Here is a 15,534-nt window from a genome sequence, read left to right as displayed (position 1 = left end):
TGACCTTGGGCAAGCCACTTAACTTCTCTGTGCTTCAGTTACCTCATCTGTAAAATGGGGATTTAGACTGTGAGCCCCATGTGAGACAGGGACAATAGAGTGCCTGGCAGAAATACCATAAAAAATAAAAATAATTCTACTATAAAAAAAATTTCCTTTTTGAGTTTAACACAATCTGACATTTTGGAATTGTTAGAGAAATCTCAAGCGATGGGGTAGTCGAATGAATGACATGATAGGAAATGAGGTCAAGGGAATTGAAATGGATTTGCATTGTGGGCTCAGGCTCCTGAAGGACCCAAGAACGGATTTTCAATCAATAGTGTCAGCAATAAGAATACTGCCCAAGAAACACAAGAAGTGGCAAGATTATATTTAGCCCTGGAAAGACGTTGTCTAATACCATCTCGATAGCTGAATTAGGTTATCATTCAAACATGGACCGTGGACAAAAGGATTCATCCTGAGAAATGATCTGTGAAGAGGTAGTTTAATCCCTGAATGTGCTTGGAAGTCATTTTAGAAAATACCTGTTTCAGGGATCTGAAGGACCATTTAACTGCTTGAAGGAGTCCATACTCAAATGCCTGAATCCCTCCCCTTAACTTGGTCAATCAGGGAGTAATAAAAATAGGGGTATTTGTTAAGGACTTAAGCAGCATGGACTCATGGGAAAAGCACGCGCTTAGGTGTCAGAGGGCCTAGATTTTAATCCCAGTTCCACCACTTCATTCATTCAATTGTATTTATTGAGCGCTTACTGTGTGCAGAGCACTGTACTAAGCGCTTGGGAAGTACAAGTCGGCAACATATAGAGACGGTCCCTACCCAACAGTGGGCTCACAGTCACACCACTTACCTGCTGTGCCACCTTGGACAAGTCACTTAACTTCTCAGTGCCTTAGAGTCCTCATCTGTGAAATGGGGATTCAGTACCTGTTCTCCCTCCTACTTAGAATGTGAGCTCCATGTGGGACAGGGACTGTGTCCGACCTGATCAACTTATATCTACCCCAGTGCTCAGAAGTGTGCTTTTCACATAGTAAGTACTTAACAGATACCATAGTTATTATCGTAAGACCACAGAAATCATCATCATCATCACCAATAGTATTTATTAAGCAGTTACTGTGTGCCTGGCACTGTACAAAGTGCTTGGGATAGTAGAAAAGCAGCGTGGCTCAGTGGAAAGAGCACAGGCTTTAGAGTCAGAGGTCATGGGTTCAAATCCCAGCTCCGCCACTTGTTAGCTGTATGACTTTGGGCAAGTTGCTTCACTTCTCTGGGCCTCAGTTCCCTCATCTGTAAAATGGGGATTAAGACTGTGAGCCCCCAGTGGGACCACCTGATCACTTTGTAACCTCCCCAGCGCTTAGAACAGTGCTCTGCACATAGTAAGCACTTAACAAATACCATCATCATCATCAGACAGGCAAATGAGCCCGAATTTGAACTCAGGCCTCCTGATACCAGGTTGCATGTGTTTCCTATTACACCATTTGCAAACCTGCACTCTTACAACACATTTGCTTGAGCTCATTTGTTTGAGATTTAGCTCATGGTAACCCCTTACAAATACCAAAATTGTTATTAGATATTTTATGTCTGTCTACCCTATTAATGTGTAAGTTCCTTATAATAATAATGATGATGGCATTTATTAAGCACTTACTATGTACAAAGCACTGTTCTAAGTGTAGGGAGGTTACAAGGTGATCAGGTTGTCCCATTGTGGGCTCACAGTCTTCATCCCCATTTTACAGATGAGGGAACTGAGGCACAGAGAAGTGAAGTGGCTTGCCCAAAGTCACACAACTGACAATTGGTGGGGCCAGGATTTGAACCCATGACCTCTGACTCCAAAGCCCGTGCTCTTTCCACTGAGCCATGCTTATGATAGTAATAATAATAATAATAACAGTAATTGTGGTATAAGTTAAGCACAGAGAATATGTCATTTCTTGGTTTTCTATTTCCCAAGCACTTAGTACTTCCTAGTAAGTAATAGTGATGGCATTTGTTAAGTGCTTAGTATGTGCAAAGCACTGTTCTAAGCGCTGGGGGATACAAGATGATCAGGTTGTCCCACGTGGGGCTCACAGTCTTCATCCCCATTCTACAGATGAGGGAACTGAGGCACAGAGAAGTGAAGTGACTTGCCCAAAGTCACACAGCTGACAAGTGGTGGAGCCGGGATTTGAGCCCATGACCTCTGATTCCCCAGCCTGAGCTTTTTCCAGAGCCACACTGCTTCTCACACTGCTTAAGTAGTCCTGGGGTTGATACAAGACAATCAAATCAGGGTAATGCTTGGGTAAGTGCTTAACAAATACAACAATTATTGTTAGTACAGAAAGGCTGAATTGAAACCACTGTGGTACTAACAGATAGTGTTTGAAAAATGGGTAGGATGATCAACAAGTCAACTCTTTCCCCATTTACAAATCAATTAATGCTATTGATTAGTTGACTGATTGATTACAAACAGTCATCAGTGTTGCTGGGTCCATAGTAATGGTTTCCTTAATGGACTTCCTGCCTCCAACCTCTCCCATCGTGAGTGTCTGTGTCCAGAAAAAAATCACTATCCTGAAACCCCAGTCAGGTCCCGTCACTCCCCTCTTCTAGGTCCTTTAGTGGATCGTCATCAAGAAGGACTTGAGCTCTTGAATTTTGATCTGCTGGCTTTCCACCAGCTAAACCTATGCAACCAATGGGATTTTCAATTCCATTGCTCTCCCCACCACACGTCCTCTGAGGCACAACCTATTACTTTCTCTCTGACCACCACACCTGACCCTACAGCTGTATCATCCTTCAAATCAGTCCCTCCCCTAAAATGTTTTCTCTAATCTGCTCAAAAGCTTTGCTTGAAAGCCCACCTACTAAAAGAAGTCTTCCAGACTGCCTCTGTTGACATGCCACTTGATATTCACCCTTCATGCACTTGATTTGCACTCTGTATGTGCATACTGAAGTGATGAGGTTGGGAAGATATGGCCCGGAAATGAAAAAAAAATTGATCAGGAAAAGGCTCTTGGAAAAAGGATTTTAAAATATCTTTCTATCTTTGGTCTGCTTAATCTGAAGAAGTAGTGACTGCTCCTAGTGATATTTTTTTTACCCTGAATCTGATTTAAATCTCTTAATTTGAAAGGGAAAAAATTCAAGTGAATCAACAGACTGGGTAATTCTTCATTGCCAACTAAAACTAAGCCATTAGAAACCAGTTTGAAATTCTGGAAAGTCAGCTTCCAAGCCTGCCTTCAATGCAACATGGATATATATTACTATATTGCACCGAACTTTAACACTTTAAATCTGAGAGTCGATAGAGTTTCTTTTGAATGTTCCTATATGTCCACATTATTATCAACAGATCCCCTGACTCTGCCCAAACAGGCCAGGGTCCATTTTTAAATCATCCCCCAGTGTTTTTCTGTGAGAGTTTGATTAGATGAGGCCTCATCAGGTAGGTAAACTTATTTGGGACCAATGTAATCAGATGCAGAATTTTAATCTTTGCTAAAAAAAGGGTTTTCTTTGTTTTCCTTTCTGTGGCTTTGAATACACTCAGCAATCCCCAGGAATAATGGGAAGGATGAGAGGATGAATCCAGAAACTGTAAGCTCATCCTCTAGAGTGTAAGCTCATTGTGGGTAGGGAATGTTTTTACCAGCTGTTATATTATACTCTCCCAAGCACTTAGTACAGTGTTTTGCACACAGTAAGTGCTTGATAAATACCATTGTTTGGTTGCTGGTCCTTGGGCAGGTTAGGTGGATAAACCAGAGTGAGGAAGGAAATGGGCAAAATCTTGAGGAAGGGGGTGAAAGCACTGCCTGGTAACCCGTGCAGCCGCAGTGCTGACACTGCAATTGAATGGAACTCAACAGTCTCAGAAATGGTCCCCAGCAAAAATCACTTCTTGAACCAAGAGGTCTCTGTCCAGAGATTTTTCCCCAGAACAAGATTGTAAGCTCCTCCACTAAATAGTAAACTATTTGAGGTCAGGGACTATGCCTACCAACTGTATTGCACTCTTCCAAGTGCTCAGTACACTGCTCTGCACACAGTGAATTCTCAGCAAATACCACTAATTGATTGGACAAAACTAGACGCTTGGGAAGGTACTTTATAAGTGAAGACACTGCTTGAGGGGTATAAAATCAAATGGAAACTCTGCCCTTCCATGCTGAATTATCACAAAAAGAACTGGCAGCCAACTCTCTCACTAAGGCACAATTCATTAGCCCAGGTAAAATGGAAATAGAATCTGGGAGACTCCTCCTCCCTGCCCTGAGGGGTGTTCTGAAGAGACAGAGTACCAGAGTAAGAGGTGACTAATAATAATAAAAATGATGGCATTTATTAAGCGCTTACTATGTGCAAAGCACTGCTGTAAGCACTGGAGAGGTTACAAGGTGAGATCACTGAGGCACAGAGAAGTTAAGTGACTTGCCCAAAGTCACACAGCTGACAATTGGCAGAGCCAGGATTTGAACCCACAAACTCTGACTCCAGAGCCCGGGCTCTTTCCACTGAGCCACGCTGCTTCTCCAAGAAGACTAGAATGGCACAATAGAACATGGCAACTCCAGAGGCATTTGGAGACAAAAGAAGCAGCGTGGGAGTCTGAGGACCTGTATTCTAATTCTGGCTTCACCACTTATCTGCTGTTGGACCTTGGTTAAGTCACTTAACTTCTCTTTGCCTCAGTTACCTCTTCTGCAAAATGGAGATTGACTGTATGCCCCATGTGTGAGATGTGATTATCTTATATCTACCTCAGTGTTTAGTACAGTTCCTGACACATAATAAGTATTTAACAAATACCTTTAAAAATGAGAGAGAGAGAGAGTGTGTGTGTCAGTCAGTCGTATTACTCTGTGCAGAGCACTGTATTAAGCACTTGGGAGAGTGTGATACAACAATAAATTGACACATTCCCTGCCCACAATGAGCTTACAGTATAGAGGGGTAGACAGACATTACTATCTTGTCTTCCCTTATGCCTTCAAGTCGTTTCTGACCCATAGCGATACGAAGGACGCTATTATAAATAAATAAATTACAGATAGAGATATAAATAAATTACAATTAGTGAAGCAGCGTGGCTCAGTGGAAAGAGCCTGGGCTCTGGAGTCAGAGGTAATGGGTTCAAATCCTGGCTCCGCTACTTGTCTGCTGTGTGACTTTGAGCAAGTCACTTTACTTCTCTGGGCCTCAGTTCCCTCATCTGTAAAATGGGGCTGAAGACTGTGAGCCCCCCGTGGGACAACCTGATCACCTTGTATTCCTCCCCCAGTGCTTAGAACAGTGCTCTGCACACAGTAAGCACTTAATAAATGCCATTATTATTACTATTATTATTATTATTATTATTATTATTATTATTATTAGATATGTATGTAAGTCCTGTGGGGCTGGAGGGGAGGAAGAATAAAAGGAGCAAGTCAGCATGATGCAGAAGGGAGTGGGAGAAGGGGAGAAGAGGAAAAGAGAGCCTAGTGGCCTCTTGGAGGATAGTATGAAGGTCGGGGGAGGTTAATTGTCTTTCAGATATGAAGAGGGAGGGTGTTTGAGGACAGACGCAGGATGTGGGTGAGAGGTTGGTGGCAAGATAGATGAGAGAAAGAGAGGGAGAGAGAAAGATACATTCCTGCTATGGAAGGAGCTCAATGGCTCTCACAGAAACCTCTTGGCCCCTTCCAGCTCCCATTCAATGATTCGTTCATAGCCAGAACCAGCTGCTACAACCCTGTGCTTGGATGCCCAAAGTCTGCTGCAGGGGCTTTAGTGAATTGAAGGATGACATAGTCCCTGCCTTCAGGGAGCTTATGGCTTTACAGTATTTAATTTTCCTATTAAAATTCGTCACGGCAGGGGGATTTCTCAGGGTTAATTAGTTCATTCAGAAATGAGTTCCACTAATCGCTTCCCCGTCTCCACCCAGGCAGGAGCTGAAAACACTCCATGGTTTTGCTTTTCTGAAAGGGGCCTTCCTGTTCAGTCTGAGCCTGGGGGATATTGGGTAGGTGGTGATGGCTGGCATCCAGGAAGCTGGAACACAGGGGCACTGAGCAATTCGTGTTCAACTTGGATCCTGAACCTGTAGAATGAACTAATAGAATCTGTCAGATGAGATGTACAACAGTGGACGATTTCCAATCCTGAAGAAGGACAATTACTTGTTACTCCCCTGGAGTTTGGAAAGGACTAAGTTTCTTTGTAGTGTGGCATCAAGAACAATCAATATCAGTCAAATTTATTGAGCACTTACTGTGTGCAGAGCACTTAGGAGGGTACAATATCGCAGAGTTGGTAGACACGTTCCCTGCCCACAGCGAGCTTACAGTCTAGAGGGGGAGACAGACAGTCATGTGACTAAATCAATTATAGTATATTCATAAGTGCTGTGGGGTTGACAGAGGGGTGAATAAACCCCACACCCTCTGCTCCTCTGCCCCTAACCTCCTCACTGTACCTCGTTCTCGCCTGTCCCATCGTTGACCCCTGGCCCACGTCCTCCCCCTGGCTTGGAATGCCCTTCCTCCATCCATCCACCAAGCGAGCTGTCTTCCTCCCTTCAAAGCCCAACTGAGAGCTCACCTCCTCCAGGAGGCCTTCCCAGACTGAGCCCCCTTTTTCCTCTCCTCCTCCCCATCCCCCCCCACCCTACCTCCTTCCCTTCCCCGCAGCACCTGTTTGTACAGATTTATTACCCTATTTATTTTACTTGTACATATTTACTATTGTATTTATTTTGTTAATGATGTGTATCTAGCTTTATTTTTATTTATTCTGGTGACTTGACACCTGTCCACATGTATTGTTGTGTTGTCTGTCTCCCCCTTCTAGACTGTGAGCCTGTTGATGGGTAGGGACTGTCTCTATATGTCGCCAACTTGTACTTCCCAAGCACTTAGTCCCGTGCTCTGCATATAGTAAGTGCTCAATAAATACAATTGAATGAATGAATGAATGAATAAAGGGTGCAAATCCAAGTTCAAGAACCTGAAAATGGAAATTATTTCTTCCTTTCCTCTCTTCCTTCCTCTGCCCATTTTTCTCTAGCAGGCTAATGCCTAAGCAAACGGACTTTTAGCCAGGCTCCGTTGCTGACCTGTTTTGCATTTGGCAGGAACTCTGCTGACATTTGCGTACAGCTGGAAGCCTGCTTCTTTGGGAGGCTGGTGCATTTCAGTCACGTTGACATTTATGAAGTACTCACGAACATTGTTCTGAGCACTGGGGAGAGATACAAGATCGTAAACTCCTTGAGTGCAGGGATCATTTTTACTTACATTTATTGTACTCTCCCAAGCATTTAGTGTAGTGTTCTGCACTCAGGAAATGCTCAATAAATACCAATGATTGAAGTTCACTGTGGGCAGGGAATGTGTCTGGTTATTGTTATATTGTTCTCCCAAGCACTTACTACAGTGCTCCGCACACAGTAAGTGCTTAATAAAAGTGATTGAATGAATTGAATGAATGATTAATGGTTGCTAAATCAATCCAAGGACAGGGACTCAGACACATTGCTGCCCAAAGGGTGCTTACCACCTCTGGGGAGGGGGAGAAGAACAGAGAGTAGAAAGAGATTGGACCTGGGAGTTGGAGGACCTAGGTTCTAATCCCAGCTCTGCCACTTGTCATTCATTCAATCGTATTTATTGAGCACTTACTGTGTGCAGAGCACTGTACTAAGCGCTTGGGAAGTACAAGTTGGCAACATATAGAGACAGTCCCTACCCAAGAGCGGGCTCACTTGTCTGCTGTGTGACCTTGGGCAATCACTTAACTTCTTTGGAGTTTTGTTCCTTCATCTGCATAATGGGGATTCAAAACCTGTTCTGCCTCATACTTAGACTTTGAGCCCCATGTGGGACCGAATTATCTTATATGTGTCCCTGTGTTTAATACAGCATATGAGGCATAGTAAACACTTAGCAAATACCGCCATTACTATTATTACTACAGGCCCCCAAGGAGAGACTAACAGAGTAATCTACACTCCTTTCTCCTTTCCACCCTCCACAGGTGGGGCTATCTCTGATTCAAACCATCATGTCTTCCCCCATGTTCCTGAGCCCCTTCCTTCCTCTTCCCCTCGTCCCCCTCTCCATCCCCCTCATCTTACCTCCTTCCCTTCCCCACAGCACCTGTATATATGTATATATGTTTGTACATATTTATTACTCTATTTGTTTTACTTGTACATATCTATTCTATTTATTTTATTTTGTTAGTGTGTTTGGTTTTGTTCTCTGTCTCCCCCTTTTAGACTGTGAGCCCACTGTTGGGTAGGGACTGTCTCTATATGTTGCCAACTTGTACTTCCCAAGCACTTAGTACAGTGCTCTGCACACAGTAAGCGCTCAATAAATATGATTGAATGAATGAATGAATGAAGTGCTTAATACGGTGCTCTGCACACAGTAAGCACTCAGTAAATACAATTGAGTGAATGAATGAATCCTCCCCAATGCTTAGAACTGTGCCTGCCACATAGTAAGTGCTTAACGAATACTATTAAAATATATATATACATATATTTTATCTTCATTTTTACAATGAGGAAACTGAGGGACAGGGAAGTGACTTACCCAAGGTCCCACAGCAAGTAAGTAGTGGAGCTTGGATTAGACCCCTGGTTTTCTGACTCTCAGTCCAGTGTTTGGTGTAATGCCAAATATGGAAGGGGCAACCTTATTCGTCCCCACCTCAGTCAATCAATCAATCAATCAATCGTATTTATTGAGCACTTACTGTGTGCAGAGCACTGTACTAAGCGCTTGGGAAGTACAAGTTGGCAACATATAGAGACGGTCCCTGCCCAACAGTGGGCTCACAGTCTAGAAGGGACTTCAAGAAGATGGACTGTCTGAAGCCAGTTTTGGCTCCAAGACCTTACACCGTCCATACAGGAGCAGAGGGCCAGTGATGGATGAGAGCAGCTGGACAATCACAAATCAATCAATCAGTCAATCAATCATATTTATTGAGCGCTTACTGTGTGCAGAGCACTGTACTAAGTGCTTGGGAAGTACAAGTTGGCAACATATAGAGACAGTCCCTACCCGACAGTGGGCTCACAGTCTAAAAGGGGGAGACAGAGAACAAAACCAAACATACTAACAAAATAAAATAAATAGAATAGATATGTATTCTAGATATGTATGTAGATGGTCCCTACCCAACAATGGGATCACAGTCTAGAAGGGGGAGACGGACAACAAAACAAAACACGTAGATGGGTGTCAAAATTGGCAAATAGAATTATAGCTATATGCACATCATTAACAAAATAAATAGAATAGTCAATATGTACAAGTAAAATAAATAGAGTAATAAATCTGTACAAATATATACAAGTGCTGTGGGGAGGGGAAGGAGGTAGGGTGGGGGGGGATGGGGAGGAGAAGAGGGAAAAGGGGCCTCAGTCTGGGAAGACCTCCTGGAGGAGGTAAGCTCTCAGTAGGGCTTTGAAGGAAAGAAGAGAGCTAGCTTAGCAGATGTGTAGGGGGAGGGCATTCCAGGACGGGGAAGGACGTGGACCAGGGGTCGACGGCGGGACAGGTGAGAACGAGGTGCAGTGAGGAGGTTAGCGGCAGAGGAGCGGAGGGTGCGGGCTGGGCTGGAGAAGGAGAGAAGGGAGGTGAGGTAGGAGGGGGCGAGGGGATGGAGAGCCTATGGACACAGTCTGTATATATATCCCACATATCACCCACGTGGGGCTCACAGTATTAATCTCCACTTTACAGATGAGTTAACTGAGGCATAGAGAAGTGAAACGACTTCCCCAAGGTCACACAGCACACAAGTGACGAAGCTAGGATTAGAACCCGGGTCCTTCTGGCTTCCAGGTCTTCTAACCATTAAGCCATGTTATCTCTCTCCCTTTAAGACAGTGAGCCCTGTGTAGGACAGGGAATGAGCCCAACCTGACTATCCTGTGTCTTCCACATTGCATAGTGAGTGTTTAACAAATACTACAATTATTACTATTACTATTATCACCATGTCACACTGTGCATACATGCAATATAGTTCTCCCCACCTATAATTTATTTAGGTGTCTGTCTCCTCCACTGGATTGTAGACTCCTTGACTGATTCTATTGTACACTCCCAGAGTAAGCGCTCATTCAATAAGGGTAACTGACAAAGAGAAGCAGCGTGGCTCAGTGGAAAGAGCACGGGCTTTGGAGTCAGAGGTCATGGGTTCAAATGCCACTCCGCCAACAGTCAGCTGCATGACTTTGGGCAAGTCACTTAACTTCTCTGTGTCTCAGTTACCTCATTTGTAAAATGGGGATTAAAATTGTGTGAGCCCCCCGTGGGACAACCTGATCACCTTGTAACCTCTCCAGTGCTTAGAACAGTGCTTGGCACATAGTAAGCACTTAACAAATACCAACATTATTATTATTATTATTAATTGACCTTTGCTAAGTAATCACTTTGGTCAAAATGGTGTACAAAGTACTGTGGGTAGAGGCAGGAGGATAATAATTCAGACAGGGTCCTTTACCCTGACCTTGAGGAGCTCACAGTCAGAACAGAGAGGGTGGGTGCCAGGACAGACTTAGAGGGAAGGAAATACATCTTGAAATTCCAGCTTTTCTTCAATAAGGAATAAAGTCTGAGCTGAAACAGGGTGAAACAGAATATTAGAAAACCTCAAACAGGGTGGGTAGTAAACAATGGTCACATTTATGTTGTGACCAAGCATCTCATTTAAATATTTCAGCGTGGTAGACGCAACTGGCAGTAAATTGTACTCCCCTTCTCCGTGACACGGGCTCGTCATTTATTTCTGAATTAATTCATCAGCCTGGCCCCACTTAAACCAAATGTTACACTCGAGTTCTAAGGCAGATTAATTACACCATCTGGCCAACCGAGAACATCATTTGGGAGTCCTTCACCTGCCAGCTCCAATTACGGGGAGATCAATGCCGAGGCTGAGCCGGGAGAACCTCACTGTGGAATCTCCTCTCTCTGTGTGGGACAGCTCAGACGCAAGAGCCCTGAAGAAAATCATAACCCTTTGTCTTGTGGTCCCCAGAAGTGAAATGCCTTGTTCATTGGGTGGCATGAATGGTATGGTGTGAGTGGTATGACTGGAAAATGGAACAAGTCCACTCCTTGCCCTGTGAAGGAGCCAGGAAGAAGGAGTTGTCCAGTGGGGGATGGAACTTCAGGTTAGATTCTTCTTTGATTTGCTTATTTGCTTTTGCTTGTGCACTCCACTTGAAAGCAAACAAAAAAAATGTAACTAATGCACCACTTCCATGGCATGAAAGCTAGCTGCATTGTTGGTCCCATCTGATGTCCTCACTGGGAAATAATAATGATAATAATCATAATTATAATAATTATTGTGATATTCATTAAGCATATACTCTGTGCTAAGCACCATACTAAGTACTGTGGTAGATACAAGATAATTAAGTCAGACACAGTCCCTGTCCCACATGGGGTTCACAGTCTATGTAGGGGGGAGAACAGGTATTGAAACCCCTTTTTCCGGATGAGGAAACTGAGGCACTGAAAAGTTAAGTAAGTTGTTTTGTGGTCACCAAGCAGGCAGGTCCTTTGGCTACCAGTCCAATAGGTGCAAAAAATGCCTTATTCTATAGTGGGGAAACTCCCACCTTGATCATGTTTTTCATTTCATTTTACTAAGAAATCCCATATCAAAGAGTGTTAAATCCCCATTATGCACTTGGTCTTCATTTTCACTGCCACGTAGGGTCTCAGTCTATTTATTCTGATCCATCTACTTGAAGTCAGTGTTAGAACTTGTCCCATAAGGTTTCTGAGCAGACGTTAAAACTCCCCAAATCTCACCTCAATTGCACATATGAGGGCAAATCTATTCAGAAAGTCCATTGCAATTCCCTGATTGGGAGTGTGAGTTAGAAGCTCTGATTTCGAGGTCTCACCTAAAATGTCAAATCAAAGTTATCCCTTTGGGGATGAGTTGAAATCCATCTGAACCCACCTTTTGGGAATTAAGGCTGTTTGCCCCGTTATTTAATTGTACTATTTGTTAAGCACTTATTATGTCCCAAGCAATCCACTAAGCACTGAGTTAGATACAGTACCAATCAGATCAGAAACAAAGTCCTGTTCCACATGGGTCTCACCATCTTAGAAGGAGGGAGAACAAGCATTTTAATTACTTATTACAGAAGAGGAAACTGAGGCACAGAGAGGTCATGTGATTTGCCAAGTTCTCACAGCAGACAGGCAAATGAAGCAGGATTTGAACTCAGGCCTCCTGATACCAGGTTGCATGTGCTTTCTATTAAACCATTTGTGAATCTGCACTCTTACAACACATTTGTTTGAGACAGCATTTTGCTATGACTTTAATCATTCTGACAACTACTTGCAAGACTCAAGACATCCCTAAAACACCACTCTTTCAACTTAAATTTCTGTGGAAATGCCATTTTCTCACCTTTACCCATGAGAGCAAAGATATTTCCAACCCAATCTAGAAGGATGAGAAGACTCATTAATGGAAAGAAATTCCATTAGTGACTAACCATCTCTAATACTAAATGTAACTGAGAAGGGTGGGGAAAATGAGAATTTTCATTTTCTTCACTAATTTCCAAACAGCACAGAGATAACACCCTGTGGGAAAAGAATCGTTGACAGGATCTTTTTTGGGTTTCAACATCATTTGGATCAGTTGAACTGCATGTAGCAGTGGGATGACAGCTTTGCTTGGTTGTTTCCCCTGAGAACTGGTTTCCTGAGCTCTCTGGTTCAACAGCATTGCCTGAGTCCAGACCCAGATGGTATCATGGGATTTTCAGGCCCCTGAGCTCCTTGGTTTCCTCCAGATAGTCCACATGGACTCCTTGTGGGGAATCTTTCAAGCAGAGCAAAGTTGGAAACATTTACTCCAAAGGGAAATTGAGCATTGGGAAAATCGTAGAAAACATGTCAATCTTGTCTCTGAAGAAGACTCAGGATGGTTAATGACAAAGCCTTCTTCTGTTGAAAGACCGAACATGAAGGACATTTAATCTGCTTTGAGAAAGTCATATTGCCCTCTAATTTCCCTTGGGTCTTTGAGGAGTAGAAAGGGTGAGGTGCAAGGAGTGGCAGTGCTGGTATTGGTATTTTACAACAATTTGTATTATATTGCATGGACAAGTGGAAAAATGGGGACCTGAGGGTCAGATGACCTGGGTTCTAATTTCAGCTCTCCCAGTTGCTTGCTCTGACCTTGGGCAAATTACTTAACTTCTCTGTGCCTCAGTTTCCTCAACTGTAACAGGATTAAATACCTGTTCCCCTTCCTTCTTAGACAGGGGACTGGGTCCGACCTGATTAACTTGCATCTACCTCAGTGCTTAGTACAGTGCTTGACACATAGTAAGTGCTTAACAAATGTAATAATAATAATACCAATACTAAATACCATCAGTCCTATAGCTATACCTCCTAAGGAATGATGCTTGATCCTTCCTCAATGAAATGAATGACAGCCTATCAACAGAGCTCAGTGCAGATTTCTGAGCTCAGTGCTGCATAATGACATAATGACAAAAGACATCCAAGTTCTATGTCACTAATAGTTTCAAAAATTTGTATTTGCATGATTTTTCAAAAAATAGAATTGATCAAATATGTCTTCTGTGTCCAAAAGAGTCATCTCTTCTCACAGAGCATGGGAGGAGGGATTCCCCTTCCTTCCTTCCTCCCTCCCCACCCCGTCAGGGTCTGAAGGACCACAATACATAAAGCCTGGAGGTGAATCATGAACTGACTGCTTTTGGATGAAATGGGGAAATCCCCATTCAACCACTCATCTGTCTCTCTCCACCAAAAATCTGGGAGGCTGGTGTTCTGCTTTTTCTGCAAGCAGCAGAGCTGTGGAATGGTAGAAGGGCCTGACTAAATCCACTTAACGTTTACGCCCCTCTACCTCACTCCAATTCTGGATGACTTTTGGATGGATTGGAGAAACTCACGCTGTAGAAGCAGAGTGGGAGATTGCTATGGCAGCCGCTGAGGCTAGAATCACAGCTCTACCACCAGCTAGGATCTTTGGATTAAGAAGTGAAGCATCAATTTTCAAGAAAGCAGATGAACTTTTAAACCGAACTGAAGAAGAGAATAGCAGAGAGAGGAGTTCAAAGGTGTGTGGTGTGTTTAGAAGCTGCTAAAAGGTCCTTTATGATGAAGACTAATTACCCTGAATTGGATGATGCATTCTTCACTAAAGGTGAAAATTCCCTACCTTAATCAGCAAACTTCTGCTCCTGGAGCCTCCTGCAGAGGCAGATAAACATATTAAAACACTTTATGATGATGATGATGATGGCATTTGTTAAGCACTTACTATGTGCAAAGCACTGTTCTAAGCGCTGGGGGGGAATACAAGGTGATCAGGTTGTCCCATGTGGGGCTCACAATCTTAATCCCCATTTTACACATGAGGTAACTGAGGCTCAGAGAAGTTAAGTGACTTGTCCAAGGTCCCATAGCAGACATGTGGTGGTGCCGGAATTCGATCCCATGACCTCTGACTCCAAATCCCAGGCTCTTTCCACTAAACCACCTTATTTAGTGCACTGCTCTGAATGCAGCAAGTGTTCAGTAAATATGATTGATTGATTAATGCCATGTTGTCCCACTTAGAATTATTTTAATAGAGAATGAATACCTGCTTAGTGAACTTTAAAGTTATAGAATAGTCCATGTAAAGAACTTTGGAGTATTTATTTTGAAATGGATCCCCATCATATCAAATAAGTCTATGGGAAAATGTACCTCAATAATAACAATAATAATAATAACTGTGGTATTTGTTAAATGCTTACTATGTGCCAGGCACTGTGCTAAGTGCTGGGGTGGATATAAGGAAATTGGGTTGGGCACAGTCCCTGTCCCTCATGGTGCTCACAATCTTAATTCCCATTTTACAGATGAGGGAACTGAGACACAGAGAATTGAAGTGACTTGCCCAGGGCCAAAGAGCAGACAAGTGGCCGAGCTGGGATTAGAACCCATGACTTTCTGACTCCCAGAACTGTGCTATCCATGCTTCTTCTTCTCATGGTATAACTTTCTATATTACGTGCTCATTTGCAGGGAACAAATTAAAGCTGCATCATGGGGTATGTCTGCAGCTGGAATGATGAGAAGACTCTAAGTAAAAGAAACATCAGCAGATCAGGAGGTTGGTGGGGAGATATACAGACCATAATGGAAGACTTCAAAAGTGGAGTAGGGTAGATCCCAAATCTAGAGGATTGATGTCCAGGAAAGCAGTCAGGCCAAGGCTTCTCCAGACATTATTTATTGATTTAATAGCATTCATTTATCCATTATTCTTGGTCCAGGGAAAAGAGTAATCTCAACTCTGCCACTCGCCTGCTGGGTGACCTGGTGCAGGTCTGTAACTTCTTAGTGCCTTAGTCGCTTCATCTGTGAAATGGGGATTCAATAACTGTTATCTCTCCCCATTAGGCTGTGAGCCCCGTGTGGGACAGAGACT

This window comes from Tachyglossus aculeatus, chromosome 10 (assembly GCF_015852505.1).
Source record: "Tachyglossus aculeatus isolate mTacAcu1 chromosome 10, mTacAcu1.pri, whole genome shotgun sequence".
NCBI lineage: Eukaryota > Metazoa > Chordata > Mammalia > Monotremata > Tachyglossidae > Tachyglossus > Tachyglossus aculeatus.
The sequence above is the reverse complement of the archived record's forward strand: the minus strand, read 5'-3'. Positions refer to the sequence as shown.